The sequence below is a fragment of the Arachis hypogaea genome, chromosome 13 (assembly GCF_003086295.3).
Source record: "Arachis hypogaea cultivar Tifrunner chromosome 13, arahy.Tifrunner.gnm2.J5K5, whole genome shotgun sequence".
NCBI classification, from domain to species: domain Eukaryota; kingdom Viridiplantae; phylum Streptophyta; class Magnoliopsida; order Fabales; family Fabaceae; genus Arachis; species Arachis hypogaea.
Window position 1 is genome coordinate 5,447,824 of NC_092048.1, and position 12,997 is coordinate 5,460,820.

At 33.0% G+C, this 12,997-nt stretch overlaps 1 long non-coding RNA gene and 1 pseudogene across 1 annotated transcript; both read right to left on the bottom strand.

Annotated features, from left to right (window-relative positions):
* Positions 1-8,087: 8,087 nt before the first annotated feature.
* Positions 8,088-9,048, bottom strand: LOC140172935 (urease accessory protein F-like; annotated as a pseudogene).
* A 396-nt stretch (positions 9,049-9,444) lies between these two features.
* On the bottom strand, positions 9,445-10,591 carry LOC112736704 (uncharacterized). Its single transcript, XR_011870166.1, has 2 exons — positions 10,523-10,591; positions 9,445-10,076 (listed from the first exon to the last, which is right to left on the bottom strand). It is a non-coding gene; the product is annotated as an uncharacterized lncRNA (long non-coding RNA).
* Between the last annotated feature and the right edge of the window lie 2,406 nt (positions 10,592-12,997).

The window sequence follows — 12,997 nt, forward strand, 5'->3', positions numbered from 1 at the left end:
CCGCCGCCGGACGCGTCTCCACGTGCCGCCTGAAGACGTTGCCGCCACCAGGTTCAGCTCCTCTCCAGATTCATCTGGAGCCGTCCGATTGGGTCTTCAATCACACGGTCCACAGCCATCCACATGTCGCGCTGCAACCCTTCCTCTTTGACCTGACGACCCTCGCATCGACCCGACCCGGTCCGCTTCGCTGACCCGCGAGCTTCCTCCTCCATTCATCCGCTGCCACGTGTTGCTGACGTGTCTCCTTCTGATGCTGCCACGTGTCCCTCTTAGCTGACGTGGATGCTGACGTGGCAGACAGTGGGACCCTCCCTAAGATTTTTTGGTGAGCTCTTTCCAATTCTGCACTCCGATTTCTCATTTTCTGCTCCGGAATTGCCATTTTCTCTCCCTCTCTTTGATCTTTGTGCCTACTATCATGGAAACGCCAGATGTTTTTCCTGCCACAGACAGAAAGGGTAAATTCTGTCAAAATTGTAATCGTTCTGGGCACCTCTTCTCTGACTGTCCTTCTGTTGAATGTCGCACATGTCACCAGAAAGGTCATATTAGCTACCATTGTTCACAGCTGTTCTGCCGTTACTGCAAGCCCTCGGGACATTTAATTACTGCTTGTCCTATTCGTCCACCACGTCCTGATCCACTCAACCCGTCTCCTGTCTCTCTATCTGATATTGCATCTCTTCTTCAGCGTCTTCTCTCTATTTCTGGTAATACCCCTGCTGCTTTTTCGACCCCTTCAGGTAATTCTAAATGGTACTTTGACTCGGGTTGCTTTAATCACATGTCTCCATTGCGTAATATTTTTTCGTCCTTGTCTACCACTACAAATGGACCTTCTGTCAATACTGCAAATGGCTCCCTCCTGCACGCAACACACAAGGGTTCTATATCCCAGTCAACTCTTAATATTCCTGATACTTATTATATTCCCAAATTAAACTTCAATCTTATTTCTATTGGTCAACTTGTTGATCTGGGTTTTGAAGTCACTTTTTCCGTTTTTGGTTGTCGTGTACAGGATCCTCGAACGGGACAAATCATCAAGACTGGACGTAAGGTCGGAAGGTTGTTTGAACTTGAGAATCTTCATATTCCTCCTATACCAAATCTCTGTGCTGCTTCTTCTCCCTCCACCCTTCACTTATGGCATTAACGTCTTGCCCACACTTCCTTAGGAAAACTGCGTCCTCTTGTGTCTCAGTGTGTTTTAGGTTTGGCTCCAAATGAATCTTTTGATTGCATTTCTTGCCAAACTGCCAAATAACCTGCTTTATCTTTTCACAATAACTCATCTCTTGCTTGCTCTCCTTTTGATCTCATTCACTCTGATGTTTAGGGCCCCGCTCCCACTGCCTCTATAGGCGGAGCTCGATACTTTGTCATTTTCATTTATGATTATTCCCGTTTTACTTGGATTTATTTGATGACGAATCGCCTTGAGTTACCTCAGATCTATATCAACTTTGCTACTATGATTAAAACTCAGTTTTCCAAGGTCATTAAGGTTTTTCGACGTGATAATGCTATGGAATACCGTGATTCCAAACTCTTAACCTTTCTTGCAGAACAGAGTACTTTGTTTGAATTTTCTTATCCTGGTACGTCTCAACAAAATGGTAGAGCTAAACGCAAACACCATCACATTCTTGACTCCGTCCGTGCAATGCTTCTTTCTTCTTCTTGTCCTGAGCGTACTTGGGGTGAAGCTGTTCTTACTGCTGTTCATGTTATCAATAGAATCCCTTCTTTTGTTCTTGGTAATGTTACTCCCTTTGAGCGTCTTTATCATACCTCCCCAGATTATAGTTCTCTTCGAGTTTTTGGTTGTGTATGTTTTGTTCTTCTTCAGTCTCATGAACATAGTAAACTTGAACCTCGGGCTCGTATGTGTTGTTTCCTTGGTTATGGCACTGAACACAAGGGTTATCATTGTTAGGATCCTCTCTCTAAACGTATTCGTATATCTCGTCATGTTGTCTTCTGCGAGCATCACATGTTTTCTTGGTTTTCATCCTTTGAGTCCATTCCTACTACTCAGTTATCTTTGTTTACTAACCCCAATGTTGATATTTTTCCTAGTGATGATTCTACAGATTCTATCTCAAGTGACCATCCTCAGCCTCCTGTTCTTCCGCCTTCTCCATCTTCCGATGATTCCAGACAGGATGATGATCCTGCTCCTACCGTCATGCCTCCTCCTCCCGCTCATTCTTCTAGGGTAAGGAATCCACCTCCTCATCTTATTGATTATCATTGTTTTTCTACCATCCTTCATCAACATGAACCTAATTCATTTAGAGAAGCCTCCACAAATCCAAATTGGCAACAAGCAATGCAAGAGAAAATACAGGCACTTGAAAAAGCACACACTTGGGATTTGGTTGATCCTCCTTCTGATCAGGAAGTTTTGGACAGTAGATGGGTATACAAGATCAAGACTTGCTCTGATGGTTCTATTGACCATTATAAGGCCCGCTTGGTTGCTCAAGGTTGTACGCAAGAGTATAGTATTGATTATGAAGAGACTTTTGCTCCTGTCGCTCGTCTTACATCTGTTAGAGCTCTTCTTGCCATTACCGCGGTTAAAAAATGGTCTCTCAGTCAGATGGATGTGAAGAATGCATTTCTTAATGGAGATTTGAAAAAGAAAGTCTATATGAAACTACCTTCGGGATATCCTTGTCCTTCTAGAAAGGTTTGTCTCCTTCGCAAGGCACTTTATGGACTTAAGCAAGCTCCTCGTGAATGGTTTGACAAGTTCAGCACTACCATATGCAGTCTTGGTTTTACTTCTAGCCCTCATGAGAATGCTCTCTTCATTCGTAAAAGTGAATGTGGAGTTGTTATTCTACTTTTGTATGTTGATGACATGATCATTACTGGAGATGATGTTGATGGTATCTCTGATCTCAAGGCCTCACTTCACCGTACCTTTGAGATGAAAGATCTTGGTTCTCTTAGCTATTTTCTTGGTCTCGAGGTCATCTCCACCGATGATGGCATCTATCTCTTTCAGGCTAAGTATGCTTCAGATCTTCTTGCTCGCGCTGGGATTACAGATAGTCGCACTGAGTCTACTCCTCTTAAGCCTAATGTTCGATTTACTCCTATAGATGGCACTGTTTTGGATAATCCGACTCTCTATCAACAGTTGGTTGGAGGTCTTGTCTACTTGACTGTCACCCGATCAGACATCGCCTATCCGGTTCATGTACTTAGCCAGTTCTTGTCAGCTCCTCGTACTACTCACTATGCGGCAGTTCTTCGTATTCTTCGCTACGTCAAAGGCACTCTATTTCATGGCCTTTATTTTTTTGCCCATTCCTCTTTGTCTCTTCAGACTTACTCCGATGCTGATTGGGCTGGTGATCCCACTGATCGTCGTTCTACTACTGGTTACTGTTTGTTTCTTGGCGATGCTCTCGTTTCTTGGCGTGCTAAGAAGCAAACGTTCACTGCTCGCTCAAGTACAGAAGCTTAATACTGTGCCCTCGCTGACACCACTGCTGAGGTTATCTCGGTTCGTTGGCTTCTTGAAGATCTGGGCGCTCCTCGGTTGTCTCCTACTGATGTTTTTTGTGATAACCGCAGTGCTATTCAGATTGCACATAATGATGTGTTTCATGAACGCACCAAACATATTGAAATTGATTGTCACTTTGTTCGACAACGTATTCTTATTGATGTTGTTCGTCTCATTGCTGTTGGAACACTGGATCAGACTGCTGATATCTTCACGAAAGCTCATCACCCGACTCGTTTCCGGACTTTGTTATCCAAACTCAAGCTGGTGTCCTTAGCTCCCACTTGAGTTTGAGGGGGGATGTTAGAGAATCATTAGAATCAATTTAGATCAATTAGTATCGTTTATATTTATATAGCATATCTGTATATTAATTGTAGGATTCTATGCCTTTATTACTTTGATTCATTTAGCACCTATAAATACCCCTTGTATATTATACTTTTGATCAGACTGAATAACACACAAAACACTTTCTTTAGTTTAGTCTCTTGTTTCTAACATTTAAAATAATAATTTTCGATAGAGTCATCTTTATTTTAAAAAAGAAGTCACATAATTTGAGCATATATACGAAATTGTAAAATAAAATAAATAAAGTTAATAACTAAAAGAAGAATAAAAACAAAAAATAAAAAAAGTGTTTGAAAATTATATAATTATTGATTTTATAGTAGTAATTACTCATTTATTTAATAAAAAAATAATAAAAATCATTGACCCGACCCGCTAAAATCTGCAAATTTAGCAGTGCGAATTTAGTACATTTTTTTTAAATTTGACGAGTTTTAAATTATAACCCGACCCATCTTGTTAGCGGGTCAACCCAACAAATTCTATCCATTTTGTCCCTCCTAATTTTAAATTGGTGTTTTAAGTTGAATCACAACTTCACAGGTGTCAATTATTAAACCTACATCATCACCTATGGCCAATTGTAGCCATTTTTTAAGTGAGTTGTCACCTCACACCTCACAAGAAAGAAAAAAATTCAATTAATAAAAAAACTCAACGTTGTCTCTTTCATTTAAAATTCTACTATTTTTGTGTGCTTCATATTATGAAAAATACAACACCAATGTTATGATATCCTAAAAAATACCATTATTGTTGTTTTTATTTATTATTAAAAATTATTTTTAATTTAATTTCTCAAATATGTATATAATATTTTTTTTAAGAAATTTCACAAAACCAAATCTAAAATATAACTACCAAATCATTACTTATATAAGAGTTTCTCTTATGAAATAGTTACCTTGTACTCTTTTTTTTTTCCTTCTTGATTGTGGAGTACTAGAATTCTATATATTAACGTTTTCTTTTACAATTAAAGAGTATTAAGTCAATGAATTATAACTCAAATGGCATAATCTCTTCATACTCAATTAAAAAATTACGAGTTTAAGTGTTCTATTTTTAATAAAAAAAAAATAAAAAATACTAAAATTCTATATTATTTTAGAGTATATTCTCTTTAAAACTTTAGAATTTGGAGTATTAAAATTCTTTTTAAAGAATTAAAAAAAAGTTACCATTTATATTTATTTTATGTTTTTGTATTTAAAATTTATTTCGACTAAAATTGATATTTTATTTTGGACCAATTTAAGTTTATTATATTTTTTTTTAATTAATATTACTCGTTTTTTTTGTTGGCAAGGTACTTATTGATTTATAGGCTCTGGAAGAAGAATAAGTTGAATGAATTATATGATTTGTTCAAACCGAGGTCACAATTGATGCGCACGTAGGTTCTTTTTCTTTGTGTACGCATATCACTAAATAATACGTATATATACATACAAATTAGATAAGTGGCAAATTTTTATCAACTGTTTTTAGTGTTAATTTTAGAAAGAGTACGTACTCTACATCCAAAGGAGAATGAAAGAAGGAGAGAGCTGGAGCAAGAGTTTGAAGGTGAAACACGATGAGAAAGATGAACATGCCATCTAAATATGTTAGCAAAATGTTGGTGTTGTTAGTAACAACGAAAAATATGAAAAAAATTTCACAAAACCAAATCTAAAATATAACCACTAAATTATCATTTATATAAAATATATATTAAAATATAAAATATATATTTAAAATAAATTAAATAATACATATATACATGCAAAAATAAGCAGCAAATTTTTTATACGCACATGATATTTACGAAATTTTTTATACGCACATGATATTTACGAAAGATAAAAGACTTGAACCCACAACCTCTTAATTGAGTATGGGAAAACTATGCTATTTGAGTTATTACTCATTGGCTCTTTTATTAAACATTTGATTGCGTGTGTTTGAATGACTTAAATGCAGGTAAAGAAAAATTAATTTTCTCTCAAAAAATTCTAGTAATTAATTTTGGCAATTTCATTTTGACCGCATCTTATACATATTGGTCAAGATGTACCTATACTATATCCATCCTCTAATATGGGAAAATATTTAGTTATACATTTTCCAAAGACAAATTATATATAGACCTTTATTATAACAGATTTTCTTTCCATTAATAAGTTTTTCTTCTGATTTTTTTATTATTAACTCCACACATATAATAAAAACTTTACTTTTCTCCTTTAATTATATATATACACATTAAGTTTCATTTCATATATCATATATATAATATATGTATAGTAGGCTTCATATATTTTGTTCAATCAGATTTCTTTGCATCAAATAAAATAATTATGGATTCTAGCTCAGAAGAAATAGTTTCATCATCATCATCACCAACTAAAAGGGTTTGCAAGCATTGCAATAGGAAATTCACATGTGGAAGAGCTTTGGGGGGTCACATAAGAACTCATAACATCAAAATAAGATTCTCCAACAACAACAACAAGTCACCAAGAACAACAACAAGAAGAAAGAGTATTAGTAGTAATAATAATAATAAGAATAATAATAATAAGAATAATAATGATTTTTTGTTAAGTTGGAAGGTTCACAAGAAGAGAGGAAGCAACCAACAAGTAGTGGAAGAAAGCATCAAGAAGCCAAAGACACAAGAAAATGATGATGAAGTTGAAGAAAGTAATGGTGATGATGATCATGATGATTATCAAGAAGATTCATCAGAGAAAAGGTTGTTATTAGAGAGGTTGAAAGAATTTGATAAAACAAAGCACAAGATCTCAAGAAAGATTAGAGAAAGATATGTGTGTCACACTTGCAAGATGGTGTTCCCAACATTTCATGCAGTGAGTTGCCATGTTCATGATGAGAAGATCAATAATCATAATCATCTTTCTTCTAATTCATTATCATCACCATCTCCAACAACAACAACAACCGTTAATGACAACAATAAAGTTGGTAAGTTAGTTATTAATAATTTTAATGATGAACATGTCAAAAATAATAGTGAGTCTAAATTCAATAAGGGAGTAGTGGTTAATGATCCTCCTACTATTAGAAGAGTGCTAGATTTTGATCTCAATGAGTTGCCTCATGCGGAGGAAGATAAATAATAGTTGTGAAATGTTCAACATAATCTCTTGTCTTTGTTTTCGTCATCGTTATTATGATGATTATTATTATTATTATTGGTCTATCTTTTTAATTTTAAATTTCTTGCATATACATATACACGATGTGTTAAAACTTATGCTACCAAGTAATGTGGTAAACATACGATTAATTATATGCTGAATAATAACAATATTAGTATATTACCGTAGCAGCAATGAAATTTAGAAGAAAATAATAATGTTCACGTCTCAGAAAATGGTCAATTATATCAAGTCAAAATTTTTAGCCAATGTTTAGGTGGCAAAGCAAAACCATACAAAAATAGTTTAATGAAAAGGTCTTAAATTTAATTAACTTATGAAAAATGTTGTGATCCTCTTCGTATAAGTCATGTCGCATGAGTCACCAGAAGTCCAGAAAAGCTTATGCAGAAGACAACAAAAAAAAATAATATCCAACCCGACTCAACTATATTGGGTATTGTACCCGACTTTAATTGATTTCGATATCGAATTTAAAATCGTGAAACTCAATTATCCAATTATCTAATATATTATATTAAAAAAATAATATTTATATAATTTTTACTAATCTTAATCTCACTTTAATTTTTAATTTTTACTTTTTATTTCTCATAGTTACATAAATATTTTTCCTTTTTTTTTTTCCATTTTTTTCAGTTTGTCTCAATTTAATTTCAATCGGGTACTCGATGTCCATTACCCAAATCGATCCAACTCATATTTCATCGGTTTGAATTAGTTCGGTTTCAATAACAAAAGCACATTAACCCAATCTAATCCAAACCGATCAAATTTAATCGGTTTGATTCTCAAATTCACCCAAATCCAACCCAACCTGACCTGATTACACCCATAGGAACCAAACAATGACATGCAAACATTTTTGCTTAATGAACGTAAATCTATCCCCCTACGGCTCTACATATATATATATATGGGTTACTTGGATTGGTATTTTCGATTGAACCCCAACTTGACATGTGTCAATCGTTGAACCTACATCGTCATGTAAAACCAATTGAAGCCATTTTTTGAGTGAGTTGCCACCTCAAACCTCACAAGAAACAAGAAAATTCAATTTACCAAAAAACTTAACATTGTCTCTTCCAATCAGAACTCTACTATGTCTATGTGCTTCATATTATGAAAAATACAGCATCAGTGTTATGTTTGTGCCTTCTAAGACGAAAAGAGCCTAGAAAACAAATAACCATGGCAACCCTGCACTGTATCTAGCAGAGGTGCAACTTGGCATGCATCGTCAACGTCGCGATTCTTCCATTTCTCTAGTATACCTTCAGCATTAGGAGCAAGTTGATGCTGCAAAACTGCACCACCAAGAGGACCTATCAAATTCAACCTTGTAGCAGCAGAAATAACATCCCTCGTTGTGATGTACATATAAACTCTTTGAAAATCAGTACTATATAATCCTAGTGTGCCACATATAAGTCCAAATATAGGAGCATGGTGAAAAGATACAGTACCGGACCCCAAAGAAGCATTTCTCATTGTTTTCAAAGAAGGGAGTTCCGAGAACACGGCCAAACCCACCCTCATTAGTGCAGACCCTTGTGAGATCGATGCCTTTCAGCTGACTTCATTTGTCAGTGTGGCATCCAATATTTTGTTAAGATTGTGCCAGGTTTCCAACTTGGACGACACGGAAGCTGAGTGCACGAAAGGAAGGAGTGAGCTTCCTGTATTCTCCAAGACATGGATAATGAATGTCTTGGGTTCATCTGGATTTGAGACCAGGTTGGACTGAACTGCTGCTTCAAGGCTAACAAGCCGCCAGTGGGTAGAAGCGAATCAAGCAACTGCCATTGGCTCCACTGTGAAATGGAGTCTGCAAGGCGAGGTCCGTTGTCACACCCTTCATTTATTTGCATTGTAAATGATACTCAGCTGGCATTGACGACAAATATCAGATTCCCACAAAAGCCTAGAAGAAGAAACCAGGCTTCTACATTCAAATTCTTTAAGGAAATTGAAATACTTGCAGATATCATTTGAAAATGAATTACATATCATACAAGAAATAAAACTCAGTGTCTCAACCAAAATCGAGCTCCCAAAAGCGTGATCTTGAGGTCACATAGAGACAACTCAATCATTGCTCCAAACCTATATTCAAACAAATGCTTAAAATCCGGAAGAACTGTTAAAATTCCTCGGTTCCCATTCTATAATTATTCTGAACTATCTATGCCATGCTTGTTAAATATTAACCATAATTCACTTATAGAGGGAGTAAGACATTTATTTATCAGATCTCATTATGAATTTACTCTCACTACGTTGTTCTGTGTCCAAACAAGGATTTGCAAATTTTTTTTTTTTCAAGTCCAATCAGAATCGTATCTTATAAAGTAACGAATCAGCATGTTAAAATCAAATTGCACAAGGAAGTAAGAGTTGGAACAATCTATTAATGGTGATTCTACATTATGTGATAAAATGACAAAACATTCAGTAGTTCTAACTTACAGACAATACACCTATGCTATCACATTATCTATTATCTCTATCCCTAATATCATTAGCCAAAAGAAGGGAGAAAAAGCTAAGACTTGTTTTCTTGGGATTTATCATCGTCCCTGTTCATGAAATGGAATCCCATAATATACCTATATTCTCCGGTACCAAGGCAACGGGAGCAGTAACCAAGACCGCTTCCGCCACAAGTTCTACACCATTTTGGCCATTCGCCTTTCGGGAGCATTTCCAAATGAACCTGGTTTGTCCTTCCTTTCCCACGACACTGGTGGCAATCGACTCGTCCACTCCCCTCAGACTACACAATGCGGATCCGGCTTCTTTCTTCTCTTCTTCTTAACATTTGACTCCGTTCTCACAACCCAAGATGGCTTAGTGAGTGAGATGTGACTATGTGGCGACAACTTGGGGGAACAAGGAGGAGGTAGGCCATTGAAAATCCCACTCTCGAATTGAACCATTGTCAATAAACTTAGGGTCCCAATAGCCATTTATCTAAGCAAGCAAAATATTTCCAGTATCTACTCCACCATGACCCTTGATATCTGAAACAAACGAGCTTCTTACTCACTTTAACATTTTCTCAAACATCTGGTGGGCATGATTGTGACTGTTCCTAACAGTGTGTATATTGAAACAACATTGCATCCCTTTAACTGATGGTTCTCCATTTATTCTATTGTACTATACACTCATCTAACTTATACATCCTCTGTGATCACGTTGATTAAAAAAATGAAATATTTGAGGATTAAATCATAAAATTTGCCCTAAACAATAAAAGTCGAAACATTATTGAGCAATATCATAGTACTTAATATTTTCTACTGGCAACAAATGATTATTGAAGTAAGGAAGATATGCAATTAACTCCAGAATCCATGACACAAAGTATTGAGGTTCGAACAAAATTCACAAAGCAATTTTAAGTTTTCAAAACAAAGTAGAGTAATTTAGAGAAAATGAATCAAAAGGGTATGTGAAAGTTTACCAGGTGAAAAAAAGGGAGAGAGAGAGAGGGGGAGGGAGGGAGGGAGAGAGAAATATTTAATATATGTCTATCTAAAAATCTTATGTCTTAATTATTTGTGTACATGACTTTGGTCAATAAAGCTGTAGTTCAAATCATAACTCTAACTAAATATTTTAAATCGAGTCTCGTTAGAAAGTTAATGAGGTATTTATATAATGTGTACTAGCAGCTCAACAGGCACGATCAGCTGTATTTTTATTATTTTTAAGAAATTAATTTTATTTTGTATTGATATATTATTTATTTTTTAAATTTATTAAATAAATATTTTTTATTTTAATATTGACGTGATCTTATTTATATCATATTTTTTAAAATTAAAATTACTATAAAAAATATTTTAAATATTAAATTATAAAAGCACACAATAAAGAAGTAATATTAAATTATCATAATTTAAAGTTCTAGATAATATATGAGGTGAAATATTTGATAAAATAGAAGTAGATTTTTATTCTCAATCATGCTAAAATATACAAAGAGTATTTTCAGAATGATAATGCTTCTGTTATATTTTTTTAAAAGCTTTAAATATCGTCTATTAATTTATAATATTTTTAACTTAATTTTTTATATTTATTACGACAAATTAATGATATAATGAAGATTTTGTCCATTAAAATTGCGAAAATATTTTTAAAAATTAGTTTATTCCTTGTACTTTATTTTGTTATTTTTTGTAATTTAATTCTCACTGCTTTTTTATTGTTTTTTAAAAAATTAATTTTATTTTTTGTTAATATATTATTTATTTTTTAAATTTATTAGATAAATATTTTTTTATTATTTTAATATTAACGTGATCTTATTTATATATTTTTTTACCTTAAAATTACTATAAAAAATTTTTAAAATCTTAAATTATAAAAGCATACAATAAAGAGGTTTATATATTGTCATAAAAATATAGTTCAAAAAATAATGATAATAATATTATCCCGATTCGAAAAGAGTATATATAAACTAAAATATATATTAGCTATTTACAAAAGATAATTTTGCTTAAATGCCATGGATATTCATATTTGTCTTCATTTTTTTAAGTGGTAGGCTAAAATATGAATTTAGTTTTGAAGAGGCCTCATTTTCCTATAAATAGTGAAAAAACAAAAGAAATAAGAATGCTTATCTTTTTTTATTTTTAAATATCAAACTATAAGAATAATTAATAAACAAAATAGGAGAATTTATAAATTTTGTATCTCAAAAAAATCTTTCGTAATTCATCGTACATCTCCTTATCAATAACTTCTTGAGTCTTGAAAATTTGTCACCTTTATTGACCATAAAAATAACTATATAAACAATTCAAAAATATTCAATTAAATTGATTCCTTATTACAGGGACAAATTCAATTAAAACCTGTATAATTGAGATATTTTGTTTTGCACTGAATTTTTTAAAAAGACAAAAAAAAAGACATTAATTTTTGTTTATGTATGACAAAATGTAAATTAAATGGCATTACATCTGATTTATTAGGAATTTATATTTAATAATAATTACCTGCATTGATATTGTTTGTCACCAAAATGAGCTAGTTGTGCTCTTCTGAATTTGTGGCTGAAAAAAAAAGTTAAATTTTTAATATAATTAATATATACGTCTAAATAGACAATATTATTATTATATAATAAAAATTTATTTCATTATCTTTTATATTTTTGATCCAATATTTCTCTTTTTATCATCTTCCTGAGTTTTGTTTGATTAACTGTATCTCCCCAACCAATAAAATAAATTTTGCGTGGACAACCCTAATTTAATATCACGTTTGATTATTAATATTAAAATAAAAATACGTATGATCAATGCAATTGTCACGGTCGTTAATATAGTAATACTTAATTTATTGTTTATTAGTCTCATTGATATAATTAATTAATCATCTTTTCATATACTCTATAAGGGTTGGAATCATACTTCTTTTATATATATATATTAATAGTATTTTGTATATTACTTTAGCATTAAATAATGATACATCCCAAATAAGATATATCTTTACCTTTTATTAATTTAAAAAAAATTATTTTTATAATAAACATCCATGTCAATATAAATAGAAAAAAAAATCAGGAAAGAGTGAGAATAAAAATAAAAAATAAATAACGATAATGATATAATAAAAGAGTATGAAACAATATAGATGAGATAGTAGAAATAACAATAACTGAACAGACTACTCTTTTGATAGTAGAAATCATAACTGCATAGGTTATTTTGGGCTGCTCTTATGATAGTAGAAATAATGATAGCTGCATCGGTTGTTTTGGGTTATAGTGATAGGAGTAAAATGAAAAAAATAATTGGACACCAAATTTTTATATATCTTTTAATTTATCAAGTAACTAATGAAATAAAACATTGATGGTTTTCAGTGGCAAAGATAAGGGGGTTGAATCTTAGCCCCTTTTTCACTCAATAATACT